Below are 14167 nucleotides of genomic sequence, written 5' to 3'. Positions count from 1 at the left end.
AACTCGGCCACCTCAAATAATAGGCACCAAAAGTCACTATAGGATAATCAAGTAGTAATCTGTTGATCTGTTACGTTTCTCTCACCCTGTAATCTGACCTTCAATTGTATCTGATTCATTATCCCAACTAATAAATCTGAATTGATCTGTTGTAATTAATCTCATCACATTCAGTTAGCTGAAAGGCTATCTGAACAGGCGAATCAGGTAGTGATTTTCAGATATCTGAAGATAATCAGTGCATCTGATCTTAGATTGTATCTTATTCATTACCCCAAGTAATCGATCTGAACTGATGGGCTATAATTAATTAAGCTGAACAGCTATCTGGGAGAATTACTATGTTGACACGATCCGAGGGCATCATGATCTTAAATATCATGAAAGTTGAAGGAAAAACGTCATCAACGAGTGCTTTACAAGCGGCCAATGAGATTATTGGATTTTGTTTAAGCGGAAGGTGCTTACTTTTATAGAGCATGAGGTGGTTTACCATCAACGCTAAAAATCATCTCAACATAGTAATTCTCTTTATTAAACATAATAAGAACAATAAATTTAACCTCCGTTACCAATGTCATCCACTAAAAGATATTTCAAATAAAATATCTATCATTGGAGAGTTATATTGAAGGCTGAATTTAAAATTTTACCACTTATTTAACATTGCTTAGGAAATTGAACCGTACAGCTGAAAAACAAATTAAAATTTCGAAAGGAATTTATTCGGCGGACATGTAAAATCTATTTTATAGGTGGAAAGCTGAGGTCCAGCAATAGAAAAGTCTGAGTTATTACAAGGCCAAAAAACAGCCAGCGAAAGAGGCTTGTTATGATGGTTCCTGGGGTACTGGCTTGGCTCTCCAGGCCCGTACAGGAGCTCTCCTTACAGGTGTCCGTAAGACTGAATTGTTGGGGCCTGATTCTCGTTCTCCGCTTTGCAAACTTTGTGGCCAGGTCGATGATGTACTGTTAGAATGCAGCAGCAGAATGAGAGCAGAGCATTTTGGTGAGCCAATCGAAAAGGTACTCGTTCTTACTGGTGAAAAGTGGCGTATCGATGATGTTAAGAAAACCCTTGACACTTGGCAAATAAAGAAAAAGCGCTGCAATATTAACTAGTCTAATATTTTGTACCTGAAAACTGAAATATCTGGAAGTATTTCCCAAAAGTGTCTTACCAACATTACCTTTATTATTTGTGATTTTGTATTTATTTTATCTTATTTTGTTTTATTTGATCATTACGAACTCGTTTTAAAATTGTAAACTATATCTGCTGTGCGCCTTTTGGAGCCGCCCTGTTCCAAAAGGTGTACATTTGTACGGCTTAATAATTAACCTTTAAACCTTTAAATAGTGATGCATCTAAATCTGTTCACATTCTATCTGTCAGCTTACAATGAATTTAGAGAAGTTTTGGGCGAAACTATCTGGTTGGCATTTTAACCCATAATAATAATAATAATAATCAGCTAAGCTAATACTCAAGGCACCACCATAATAATATCTGATAATATCTTAGCGTCAATGGGGATAATTTAATATTTGATTTATAGCAATAATTTCATCGGTTCAGATAACGCAACGGTTATATGAAAATCGGTTTGAAAGGACTAATTAAAGGTCACTCGCTGATTTCGGTACAAGGTGGGGTCTTGGGTATTTAGCCTAGCTGATTATAGCCTCCCTCGATTGATTTTAAATAAAACATTTTGTTGAGTCCTGGTTTAGATTTATCTAACTTGATCCTATGAAATTAAAAGTTCGGGTAATATGAACTATTTAGGCGTTCGTATTTAGAAAGAGATGACTAACAACTAGTGACGACTTTTCTTTTAGACACGGTGGAGCGTAAATTTTGTGTATAAAAATCAATAAACTATACAAGTAAGTCTTATTTCATACGTCAAAATAACAGCCACGATCACAGCTACAACGCCCTAGCTAGTTCGTAACCGATATCTGTCGTCGTGGGATCAAAACCAATGGTCAAGTTGCATGGTACAAACCGACCTGGTTCTCGAAGCAACTTGAAGAATGGTTAGCTACTATAGTTCTGCCAGATAAAGCCCTAACTCGCTAGCTTTTGTGACAAACCGGGACACACGAAGAAGAAAAAGGGGATTGAACGATACTACAGCAAAGGAAAAAGCCCGTGGGACTGTAGTCGACGCTTACTATTTCGTCGTCGTGTACCCTGCTGTAGTTAACAAATATTAAAAGGCCATCTCAAAGAATACTACTGGTTTTCTAAGGCTCTTGTTAACTACTTTGAATAAATTCATATTAACTAGTACAAACTAGTTATTCAATCGTTTAAAATAGCAATATCGAAACGTTAACCGCTCGTTGCTATCCCCTTAAGCTTAAATTCATCTTTAAACACGGTAGATGGTTTTTCGTATAACAAGTATTTCAAACTTATTTACTCAGCCTAAATTGCACCGTGACGAAATTGTTTAAAACATTGATATAGAAAGTGACGAAAACAAGAATACACAGTTTGAGCTTCAGCACCTGCACGCCACCAAAACATCGAAATTTTAAAGAGAGAGTTCTTTCAATCTGTTCCACGGTCTATTATACATTATTATTAGTCTGGGTAACGTGGAACTGCCGTGGCACAATGTAGACTGAAGTAGGCCCGTTCAGGGAGCGCTGGTTTCGTTGAAAATCCGCGCATTAATGCTAACCCGGGAGCACCTTCTATGCAAATGTCTATTTTTTTGGGAGGGCAACCTCTCGGTTACCATTTCGGCACCCCCAAAAAACGTCTCGATGGTTCGTTTTCTTCTGTCTTGAGAGGGCCCCATTTCGGAATAAATTTCGTCACGTAATCGCCCGTAACTAGAGAGGGGCCTTTCACGAGTGATAAGCAGGTAGGGCCTACTTTGCATTTTTGGGCTCTTCAGCCAGGTGTAACCCGCGCGGAAAGATTCCCCTCGTAGGGGTTTTGCCCCGGCCAACTCTAGTCTGGTATACTCTGCGCGCGTCTATATTTAGAGGTTTTGCTTAATATAATAAAAAATGTGTATATAATACCGCGCGGGAGCCCCTGTTAAGCTACCGTGGTTCTTTTAAATTCGTCGAGGTACATGTATAGCGTGCCTAAGGACTGCCAATTTGCTTCGTGATAATGCTTCGGCTCCTTTATACGACACACCTTTTTTTACCTCCGGAGGAAGTTTAATATTATGGACTTTTAAAAAATATTTTTGATCCGTTTGAAGTTTAATTTTGTTTGCACTATATCTCTAGGCCTATTTCTCCACGTGGACTTTATATATTGTTAAATTTTACCAGAGAAAATGATCTATCTAGGCTATTAAAATGTAATTCAATGGGAGATAATTTCCCGCAAAACCGCGAGTTTGTACGCGCTTCATGGGTCAAAATATACCGCCCGTATTTAGGGATGTTTACTAATTTATCAATCATATTTTTCATGTGTAATAGTTTAGATTAGATTATTTTAGTGGGAAAATCGTATTCTGTAATAGTTTAGATAGTTATGATGTAATCCCCGCTTTTTTTTCGATTCTTCAAACTATAACTTCAAAAGGTTATATTAGTTGATTCGCTTTCAATACTGTACGCATATTTTTAATTAGCAATTTATTTTTTGATAGCTTTATAAATCTTAACTTAGTTTAACTTAGCTTAAAAATAAATCCGCTTTAAATGAATAAGCTCATTTAATAGTTAAATTTAATATTTAGAAAATGGCTAAATTGTCAAATATATATTAATAAAAAATGAATTTTACGTTGTTTAAAAACCAAACCTATTTTGCCAGAAAGTAAATAGATTTTAATCATTAATTTTAAAGGTTTGATAAACCATGGCGTTAGAATTTAAAAATAAAAACAACAGTATTTTAAAAGACAAGATACTTCATGGTTAATTTTTTTTTGTTTATTTACATTGGCGAGCTTTCGGACCGCGGTCCCTTTTCAAGCCGAGAGTTACAAGTTATTTATTGTAACTCTCGACTTGAAAAGGGACCGCGGTCCGAAAGCTCGCCAATGTAAATAAACAAAAAAAATTTTAACCATGAAGTATCTTCGCTTTTAAAATACTGTTGTTTTTATTTTTAAATAGATTTTAAATGTTATATTTAAGATTGCGCTAGTTGATAGTTCAATTTACTATGTTTAAAAGTTAAGAAATTTCCAGGCATATATTAATTTTCTATATAATTTAAAAACCAAAGCTCTACTGACAATTCTTTAAAATTAAATAATGAGCGTAATTTTTCAATAAGCAATATAAGTAATTAATATTTAAATACAATATTTTCCAAGAAAGTAAATAAATTTTCAAATAATATATTTAAACACTAATTGATAATTAAATCTAATATTTATAAATTCCAAGATATTTAAGTTATTATTTGTTAAATCAATATATTTCAAAGAAAGTAAATTAATTTTCTAATAATATATTTAAACATTAATTGATAAGTTAAATCTAATGTTTATAAATTCGATGCATATTTTAATTTTCTATATAATTTAAAACCAAAGCCGTACATTTTAAATTAAAGAGTTAAGTTATTTTAGTAATTAATAGTTAAACGTAAACGAATACTGTATTTCAAAATAAAGTCTATAGCATATTCTTTCGAGCAATTTGTCAAATATGAGGTTCCTCTGGAACAAGTGCGAATACATTCTTTAGCCTAAAGGTCCATTCTCCGATTCTTCAGAGCCCCGCGATGTTTAATGGTATCGTTATGGCGTTTTTTCTATCATCCTTATAATGTATTCAAGAATAAATTATTCCGAGGGTTGTTCGTTATACGTCCATAAAGTATAGAGTATCTAGAGGGGTTCGGAAGCCGGCGGCCTTATACGCTGGCTCTAAATCTGCCGGCACAAAGCCGAAAATAATAATCATGAAATAGTTTGAGACAAGGCCAAGTTTACTCCGATGATAGAAAGTCGCTTTTGGCTCGTCGAAGAGCGGACACGCAAATAAGTATTTTTTCTTAATAAGTACTCCAGAAGAAAATAAGAACTACCGCGGTAATTGCGTGGTATCTTTCAAATTGCTAAACTAAAAGGTCCGCTTAAATTTAGCCTACATTTATTCTCGAAACTTGAGCGCTTTCTTATGCTAATACCTCGGAAAATGCCATTTATGGCGTAAAAAAACTTACGTTTGAGTTGAGTTGTTGTTGATGGTTCGAGATGGCGTGAGATAGGTCTACCATGAAGAATCCTGTTTATGGTTGTCAGTTTCTGAATCAACAAAGATCGTTTTCTGTCAATTTAAACATCCATTTTAAAAACGTAATATTATACTTTATTGAAAAAATGGGATTTAAATTTGTCTAACAATTGCTAATGGCGTTTTTATGTTACTCTCTCGAAGAATTGACAGATAACATTTCCCTTTTTAGTTTGTGATCTGAGACTGAGTTAAATTCGACGTTGATCGAATAGTGAGGTGCTATAACCACTGCCCAAAATTTTTTAATCCGATTAGAGTAATAGTTATTCTAAATCTGTAATCAGTTACTTAGTCACTTTAGTACGATCAAAACTTTTAGCTTGTTCATAAATTACTAGAAGTGATCAGCATCTCATTGGACAATTTCCTTTACAAAAAATATCTATAAACACTATAAATTCTTTTAAAAGTCTATAAAATATCTAAGATTTTCTATAACCTGTAGATTGTACTATAAATATTTATATTGAAAAATTATCAATGTCTACGTGAAAGTTATCACAAATTTCTAACTACAATTCTAAGTTTATATCCCTAACGTTTAAGCTATCCATAAAAGGAATGAATAAAAAATCAACAGATATCTAATTGAATATATATTTAAATAAACACTCACAGTAAACTCCTTTTCAAATGACAGTTCTTTTACCAAACGGTTGGAATTAAAGTTATCCATCAAGCACTTTATTTCGTTATCAGCATAGTTTCCAAATTAGTTGAGCGAATTACTTTGGGATAGCGTTCGCTGCCTGAAGACAAGATACCTAAAACACAAATATCTTTAATTACAAACATTGTGATGGGATAAAAACACCTGAACTTCTAAATGTCGTTTAATAACGCCATTATCAAAACTAATTTTAACTTCGAAAACTTCGCCAATTGCGGCGAACGAAATTCGGTATTTTGTGGTAAAATTCTCAAAACTATTTCAATTACACGGACGGACATTTTCCGTAACAAGAATGGACAAAGAATGAACTTCGAAAACAGAAAGACAAAGACTTTGTATATATACTCAATTATAAAAGTTTCTTACGTATTTTCTATTTAGTTTTATACGAGAAAGTCACCTAGGCCTAAGAGCTATAAGGTGCTGCTGGGTAGAAGAGTAGCTTCGCGAATGAGATTGAACTAGAAGAAAAGTCGTCAAAGTATTAAAATTACCATAAAACTATTTTCGCCGAGTTCTTCGGATTCCTCAAACCCTGGCAACTCTTCTCGGGTCGGGTTGCGCGAATATGGACGCCTCGCCAATGGATGGAGAGTTCGCGGTATTTCTCGACAAAGTGTTTCCGTAGTCATTTTGGGAACTCTCTGAGAGTCTACGGAGAACTTCTGGGTATCATTCACCGACACCTTGACATCTTACTTTGGCGGCACGCGCTGTAAAAGGTCGTACCTGAATATACATGAGAAAGAGACAATCTCGGAGCGATATAAAAGTTTCGTCGGTGGCGGACGCCGAAACGGTAAAATAAAAGTCGGTGGTCCAACGCGCATTTGGACGTGGCGGCAACGCGAAGATAAGAGCCTCAAATGGAAATCTTCTCATTTGAGTATTTCACCGAGAAAACCAGTTCGCGTTTACATACATACGTAATTGGTTTCTCTCGGCGAGGCTACCAGCATTAATATTCAAAACGCCATTCCCAGACTAAGTATTTTTGACGAATCTCCCGCCTAATATTATACGCGTATGCGTGGCTTCTTCTACGGCTGAAATAGAACGGCTGCCCATGGGCGATTACGAACGTTACCTATATAATGATACCCGAAAAATGCATTATGCGAAGAATTATTTCGAGTATACTCAAAATGACATTAATATTCCGGAATATCATTGCCACGATTTTTATTCGCGTACCTAATGCGCGAAGAATTCTACTACAAACGTGTTTCGCTTTTAAAAGATAACGCTTTCGCCCATTATAATAAAGGAAATATTTTTATTATTATTTGTCAGTTGTCAAATCGCGATTTCGATAACGATAAATCTATGACATTCAACGCTTAATTTGCTTGTTTATGGGACGATTTTCAGAAGAGACTGTTTATTTTCTAGAAATTTAAAATAACGTCGTAACGTTTATATTTCGACATCACTTTTTATATTTTATTTCATAAGGAAATTCTACACATTTTCCGAAGTAATGCTCGTCAAAATCGTGCCTGGTTTTTATATCGGCTGAAAGAATTAAGATTTGCATACGATATATTTCAAAATATTTACTATAATAGACAGGTCCAGCCAGTGCAATTGTAAAAAATATCTTAGAGTAGTAAATATTTCAGAGATTTAAGTGCGTATAGAAAATGCTTGGCGCGCTAGAAAATAGATGGATGTTGTTGTTCTGATTGCTCCTTTATTCGTTATGATATGAGACTATTTTAAGTGCCACCTTCAAAATGTAGAAGAAGTTAGCTTTGATTAAAAAATTTCTACGGACTTTCTATAAAATCTTATAAAAGTTTGAAGTAAATCTAAAGTTTTCTATATTCCTATAAAAGATCTAAATATTTCTATGATCCTCGTACCTTTTTCAATTAAAAATAAAATATAAAAATGTTTTATAGATTCTTTAGAAAAATGTGTTTTTTAATATACGATTCCGATTTCAATTATATTGAATGTCTATAGAAATATTTTATAAGGTGTATTGTTCGTGTTCGGTTAATCTCTCTAAAATACGGTGTCAAAACTATCTATTGGGTAAATATTTTTAATGGAAAGTTAATTGTACCACGACAAATAGTCGTCCTAAAACAGGAAGTTTAAATTTTGACTATAATTCAGTGGTTCACAAACGCACGCGTACAATTAAACGGAGAATATATTATAAACACGGGGGAAAAACGCGTATATTGGTATTTGACGTTTTACAAGGTTACAGCTGTTTATGCGAAATAAATTGCCCTATGAATATTCTATTTCAATATTTTGTCCCGTATAAATTACACTTAACAAATATTATACACATTTATTTACAGATAAATATTTATTTAGTGGAGCTTCGAATTATAAATTAATTACGTAAAAAATCACATATAAGTTAAAAAACATTAACCTGGTATCTATACAGTTTAATCACATTTATTATTTATTCCATTTTACTTATCAAACTTTGATCTCAACCTCTATAACCTCAATAAATACTTTATTCACGCAAGTTTAATAAAAGTGAACTTTATTATGGAACAAAATCTTAAAATATAAAATAAGTACGAAATCGGTAGATTGTTACGCCTTGGATTAGAATAAAAGCAGCTATTTCGAACGAATTTAACACGGCCAAAATTTTCAAACAATTTTCGACTCAATATCGCAAAAAAAAGAATATTACAAGTAACTATTAAAAGCAAATCACATAATACAACAAAATATGTCAATTTGCATTAAATAAAGATATTTAATTTTAAAATTGTCATTTAGTTTTGCTTAACAAAAGGATTTGTACGAAAAATATTTTATTTAAATATTCGAAGCTAAGCCTCGGTCATAAAAAAGACCGCTATTAAAAACATGACCAACAAAAGTGTTCGTGTGGTCCACACATTTTTTTCTCGGATCAATAGTGAACTAATAATAACAAAGGCCTAAAAGGTAAGAATCTAAATAAGGTATAACTCTTCTCTAAAAAATTATATTTTTATAACCTTCCAAACCACTAAAACTTTGTAAAAAATTATTTTGTGCATCCCTAATAGCGACTAATCGACAAATCGCCTTAATGATGTCTTGTTATTAGCATTTAGCAATAATATATTTCTTCACGCCATTGTCAGTAACCACCAACTTGTACTAAGTTCAAACTTTCTACAATAAATGGCGACTAAGATCCACCCATAAAATAAAAACAAAGCAATATTTAATTAGTGGCAAGTTATAACTTGCCACTAATTAAATATTGCTTGTTCTTATAAAACCTTATATTAGTTCTTGGTAAAAGGGTGAATAAAACAAATACATTTTGGAATTGTTTGTAAAAATCCAATTATAAGCGCAAAAATCAAAAGCTAGCCAAATTTAACAGGCAATGTTTTTATAGCTAATTCGTTCGTTATCCAGCATGAAGTTGTAAAAGAGGTAAATTAAATTACTCTCGGTAGACCGGTATATAATTTTTAACTCCGCACACTGTTATTTGCATACATAAAGCGAATTTTTCATACCCATAATTAAGTTTCATTTTAATAACAGCGTAAAACGCGATGTTTCTGTTTTTATATATAGGCAGTGTAATCTTTGTTGTTTCAATTTAGCGACGGTTTCAAATCTGTTACTCTTCACCCGTTTTAGAAATTGTTAACAATACTAGAACAATTTGTTTGGTATCTTTTCAATTGCATTTATGTACATATTTTGTTTAATTTTAATTTTAATGGTTAATAAAACTAGAACAAATTGTTTCAAATATTTTCTATTGTATTTATGTACATGTTTTGTTTAACTGTAAAATTTTATTTATTAATAAGATTAGAACTATTTGTTTGATATCTTTCATTAGTAACGATTTTTGATCGTTTTGACGCATGCTTTGTTCAAGACTAAAATCTTAATGTAAACTTGTAATTCTACGAAAATCTGTTGTATAACCTGTATTTACAGGTCAGGAAAACACAATTGAACAGAATCGAATTAGGGATGACAAGTTCCCGTTACTAAATCGTGTACGTCAATTTTCTTGTGCTTCGTGTCTCGATTGTCCTGATTATTAAAGTCCTGTTTTGGCTCATGATAAATCCATTGTATGGTATACGTTTGTGCATTAGCCTATAGTCTCACACTCGACGAAATTTTATTTTTGCAACTGACGATCAACATTGCACTTCTAATAACGAAACAGCTAACCATTGAACCTGATTCACTAACTATTCAATTGATATACTTTATGTATCGCTTTCCCGTAAGATAAAATATTATTCCAAAACTATAGCTATAGAATACCTTTAGAATAGGTTATTTTTTCCAAAATCATTGGCATGACAATATGAATACTTTTTAAAATAACAGATGTTATTTAAGAAACCCTTTTGGAGTGACTTTCTCTATAGATTATTCTAAAGTCTCTAGAGCCCCATAAACTCTCTTTAGAAATCTAAAGGATTCTATAGAATTTATATAAGAAAAAGGTTTTGTACGGGTTATACTTCCTAAAAGTTCGATCTTTTACAATTGTAATTACTTAAAATACCAACCAACACCCGTAGATTATTTAGATACTAGACTATCTGACTAGAGCTAGGCTGAAAGTTATATTCTAAGGATACCCGTAACTTAACTAATTTTAACTTTAAAAGTCTTCAATGTTAGTAAATTACGGCAACATTTTGTATTTTTGACGCCTTTTGACAAAAGCTTACGAAGGCCTTAAAAAGATCTTACCCAGAATCTATTTAGCTTTATAAAACTATCAAAGAATCAAACCTCAAGTCCAGCAGGTTGAGTAATATGTTCATCAACAAGCCCTCACCATTAAATTATGTTGCGGGACCATGACACTTTGACGAACAACCCGTTATCCGTTCCGTACGCAGACTTAAAGCAAAACGAACGTAATTTTTAAGAAGGTGTGAACACCGTTCTGGCCCAGTAATGCTCAGAGACGCAAATTGGAAAATTACCTTAATTCGTCGACGATATATCATTCACTTAACGTCAAACATTTGTCGCAAATATGATGCATCTTGTCTGGGCTAATGTTTAATTCATATACTGTATGAAAGCAGCGCAGTTGCCGGAATACCAAATGAACGCGTACCGTTTACAGTTGGTACCACGTCTTCCAACCGTCGAAAGGTTTTTCCGCATATATATAGTCCAATGGTCAGAGTTTGAATGCCAAAAATTTGAACGTATTCGCTGAAGCGCGACTTGAGCAGCCGTTGAATTCCAGGCTGCAGGCCGCCATTTTCTCCTGATAAACATCTCTTCACGAGTGTTTAAATTGGCGGCTGCCTTCGCTTCGTGAGTAACCATCTTTAATTCGGAAACCTACTAAGTGTATTATATCTATATTATTCATCGCGCATGATAACCAAATATACCATAATCTATTCGCTCATCAAATTTAAAGAGGGCTTTAGCGTACAACCGTGAAAGTAAAACACCCTTAATCTTATTAATTTAGGGAGCGCCTCCTATAGACGATTTATCAGCAATTTTGCCAAATTTATCGCGTATTCTATTTCCGTTATACAGTTAATTTGCTTGCGTCGAATTTTTCAACATGAACACTTGTCTATTTTTTGATCCCAAAACCGACTTTTATAAATCTGAGACTTATACGATTTCGTGGTTCTATTTTAAATTTTACAAATGGTTTTTTGAGATAACGTATTTTTTAATTATTAATTTAAGTTAAAGATTTCAAGATAGATTTTACATTTAATATCTTTTATTATTGGATAATTTATGAGCATGTACGACTTTTAGATTTATACTAAAATAATCACCCTTATGAAAATAACTTGATCCATTTTATGTCCAAATTTGGATCCAAATGGAATAAAGATACTCGAAATTCTGTTTGGAATCAAATATTTTTGATCAATTCAAAGTTGAAATCTACGCATTGTAATTGAATGAAATATAAAATATTTTTTGGATCCAAATGCCGATCAAAGACTAAATTGAATTTTTTTTTTCAAATTCAAATTATTTTATTATCTTTAGATAGTGCTTTAAACAAATTCATAGCGCGGTGACGCTTTATACTCGTTGGGGAAATTATTTTAAACGATTGATATTCACTATAGGGTCTAAATAATAATTCAGCAGGTGAAAAAAATCTATTGGTTTGTTCTGTCACAGCTGTATCCGAACCCGAAACCAGCTCTCCGTTTCAAAGGGTTACTACAGAAATCCACAGAAAGGGTTCAACAGAAGAATTTATGACTGTTAAAATGGATGGTTTCGCGCGGAAGGTGCCATCGCTGGCTAAAATCTAAAACAAAAAAAGCATATTTCATCTGGATATTTATAAAGTGGAATGACGCGCGCGGAAAATATATTCCACGTGGCTGATTGAGACGTTTCCAGTGATGGCTATATATTTATTTATACATAGGCGTAAATGACAACCTTCGCAGAATGAGCAAACATGGAATTTACATATATATCGCGAGTGGTAGCTATACGAATTTCAATTTCTCCTAACACCATTTGCTCTAATAACACATTCCACTTTTAAAACTGTAAGCTACTCGTTTCTTTTGTTTAGTGGTATAACGAATCGCTGTACATAAAGTTGGTTAACCACAATTGTCACCTAAATTGTATACAATATGGAAAGCAGACAATTGAGGCTCATTATTTGCATAGACTACCAACTGTACTAATACATCAAATAATATCAATTTGTTTGCAATATCAAACGCTTTCTATAGACTTCTATAACTACAATACAGTAAATACGAATCGAATATAGCCTTACAAACCTCTAAAATGCTTTTAAATGTTGTCATTAATTATTACCAGAAGTGCATAACATACTTCCTACGTGATAATTTTCCATTTAGGCTATGAAAATTTAAGTGGGATACATTTCCTCAGTAAATATCGGAATTTATCACTTGTATTAACAACCCCGTCTTACGATGTGAAATGTAAACAATGCACTGTATATGTATATTTTCTTAATTATATTTAACTTTTGGAAATGATTTTTCTGAAACATATTTTGAAAAATGACGGATACTTATCTCCTATGCGATTAATTATATAATTCTGCTATTACTTAAAATTTAAAACATTACGAGGAGTTTCTTAAAAGGAAAACGTTCTTAAGGTTTATATTCTAGAAATTCCCTCGTAAAAAGTTTCATTATAGATTTTCTATAAAACCATATAGAAAAATATAGAAAATATAAGATGTTTATACCCTTTACCTATTTCTATTGAAAACCCTAAAAATCTGTAACCTTTTCCAAAGTCTGTAGAAAAATTACACCAAATTGGCTATAGATTCAATTGAAATTTGCGTCTTTATTTTACGGGATTCCAATTAAAACTATAAAGAATATCTTTAGGGACATTTTGTCAGGGCTACAACCGAAAAACCCGTTACACGCTTTCATAATTTACCCTTTATGATACAATAAAAAATATTTCGACTTTCATCGTCCACCTCTCACAGATGGCGCCATATAAATTAAGCCCTCCAATCTCACCATTTTAACAATTTAATATTTTAGTGAAAAAATAATACAATCATACCTTCGCAACTTTCCTCTCCTTTTATTGGAACACACTATTTTTTTTTCTCCGCGTCGAAATGAACTGCTAGTTAAGCCTTGTCCGCCATCGCATTATCACCCCGTAAAGTCACGTGCACCGAACACCACGGCCTCGCGCGCGACAAAAAAATCCATCTCTCCAAGTCCCAACGTGGCTCGGGACCATACATCAACTCTCTCTCTCTCTCTCTCTCTCTCTCTCTCTCTCTCTCTCTCTCTCTCTCTCTCTCTCTCTCTCTCTCTCTCTCTCTCTCTCTCTCTAGATCTGTCTGCATACATTCAAAGGGTTACAGTCACGATTCTCGTTGGGGACACTCCCCGCGCTCGTAACGACAGTCGCCACTTTCGGTTCTCCTTTCTGCAGCGAAAAATGATCACCCGTAGCTTCCGGAACATGGTATTTCGATAGTATTAATACACTGACTTCGACAATCGTTAAATTTAACGATAATTAACGGTATATGGACGAACCCACGTTCGGTTTAAACGTTGTGAAAATTTCTTTCGTCCGGTATTTTTGGGGAACGAGTCAGCGTACGACGACCGTCTCCGACGAAATGCTGGTCGCTCTCTGGTGAAAAGGATAGCGGCGCGGTGGTCGTGGTGGTGGTAGTGGTGGTGGTTGGGCAGAGAGGAGGCAAATGTGTTCACTGCTTGCATGTTAACGAGGTAAAAACCTCGAGTCGAGCCG

General features: G+C 33.6%; 1 long non-coding RNA gene across 3 annotated transcripts in view; it reads right to left on the bottom strand.

Annotated features, from left to right (window-relative positions):
* The window catches only part of LOC149933371 (uncharacterized), a 33795-nt gene extending 20128 nt beyond the window's left edge, over nt 1–13667 (bottom strand). For 2 of the 3 annotated variants that reach the window (XR_016473020.1, XR_016473018.1), the window contains exons 1-3: nt 6406–6759; nt 5855–6002; nt 5165–5268 (exon numbers count right to left, since the gene is read on the bottom strand). This is a non-coding gene — a long non-coding RNA (uncharacterized LOC149933371). Of the gene's footprint in view, nt 1–5164; nt 5269–5854; nt 6003–6405; nt 6760–13456 lie in introns of those variants that run through there. The other variant, XR_016473019.1, reaches the window with a different exon arrangement.
* Between the last annotated feature and the right edge of the window lie 500 nt (nt 13668–14167).

This window comes from Leiobunum rupestre, chromosome 8 (assembly GCF_980474605.1).
Source record: "Leiobunum rupestre chromosome 8, qqLeiRupe1.1.hap1, whole genome shotgun sequence".
Lineage (NCBI taxonomy): Eukaryota > Metazoa > Arthropoda > Arachnida > Opiliones > Sclerosomatidae > Leiobunum > Leiobunum rupestre.
The sequence above is the reverse complement of the archived record's forward strand: the minus strand, read 5'-3'. Positions and strand labels throughout refer to the sequence as shown.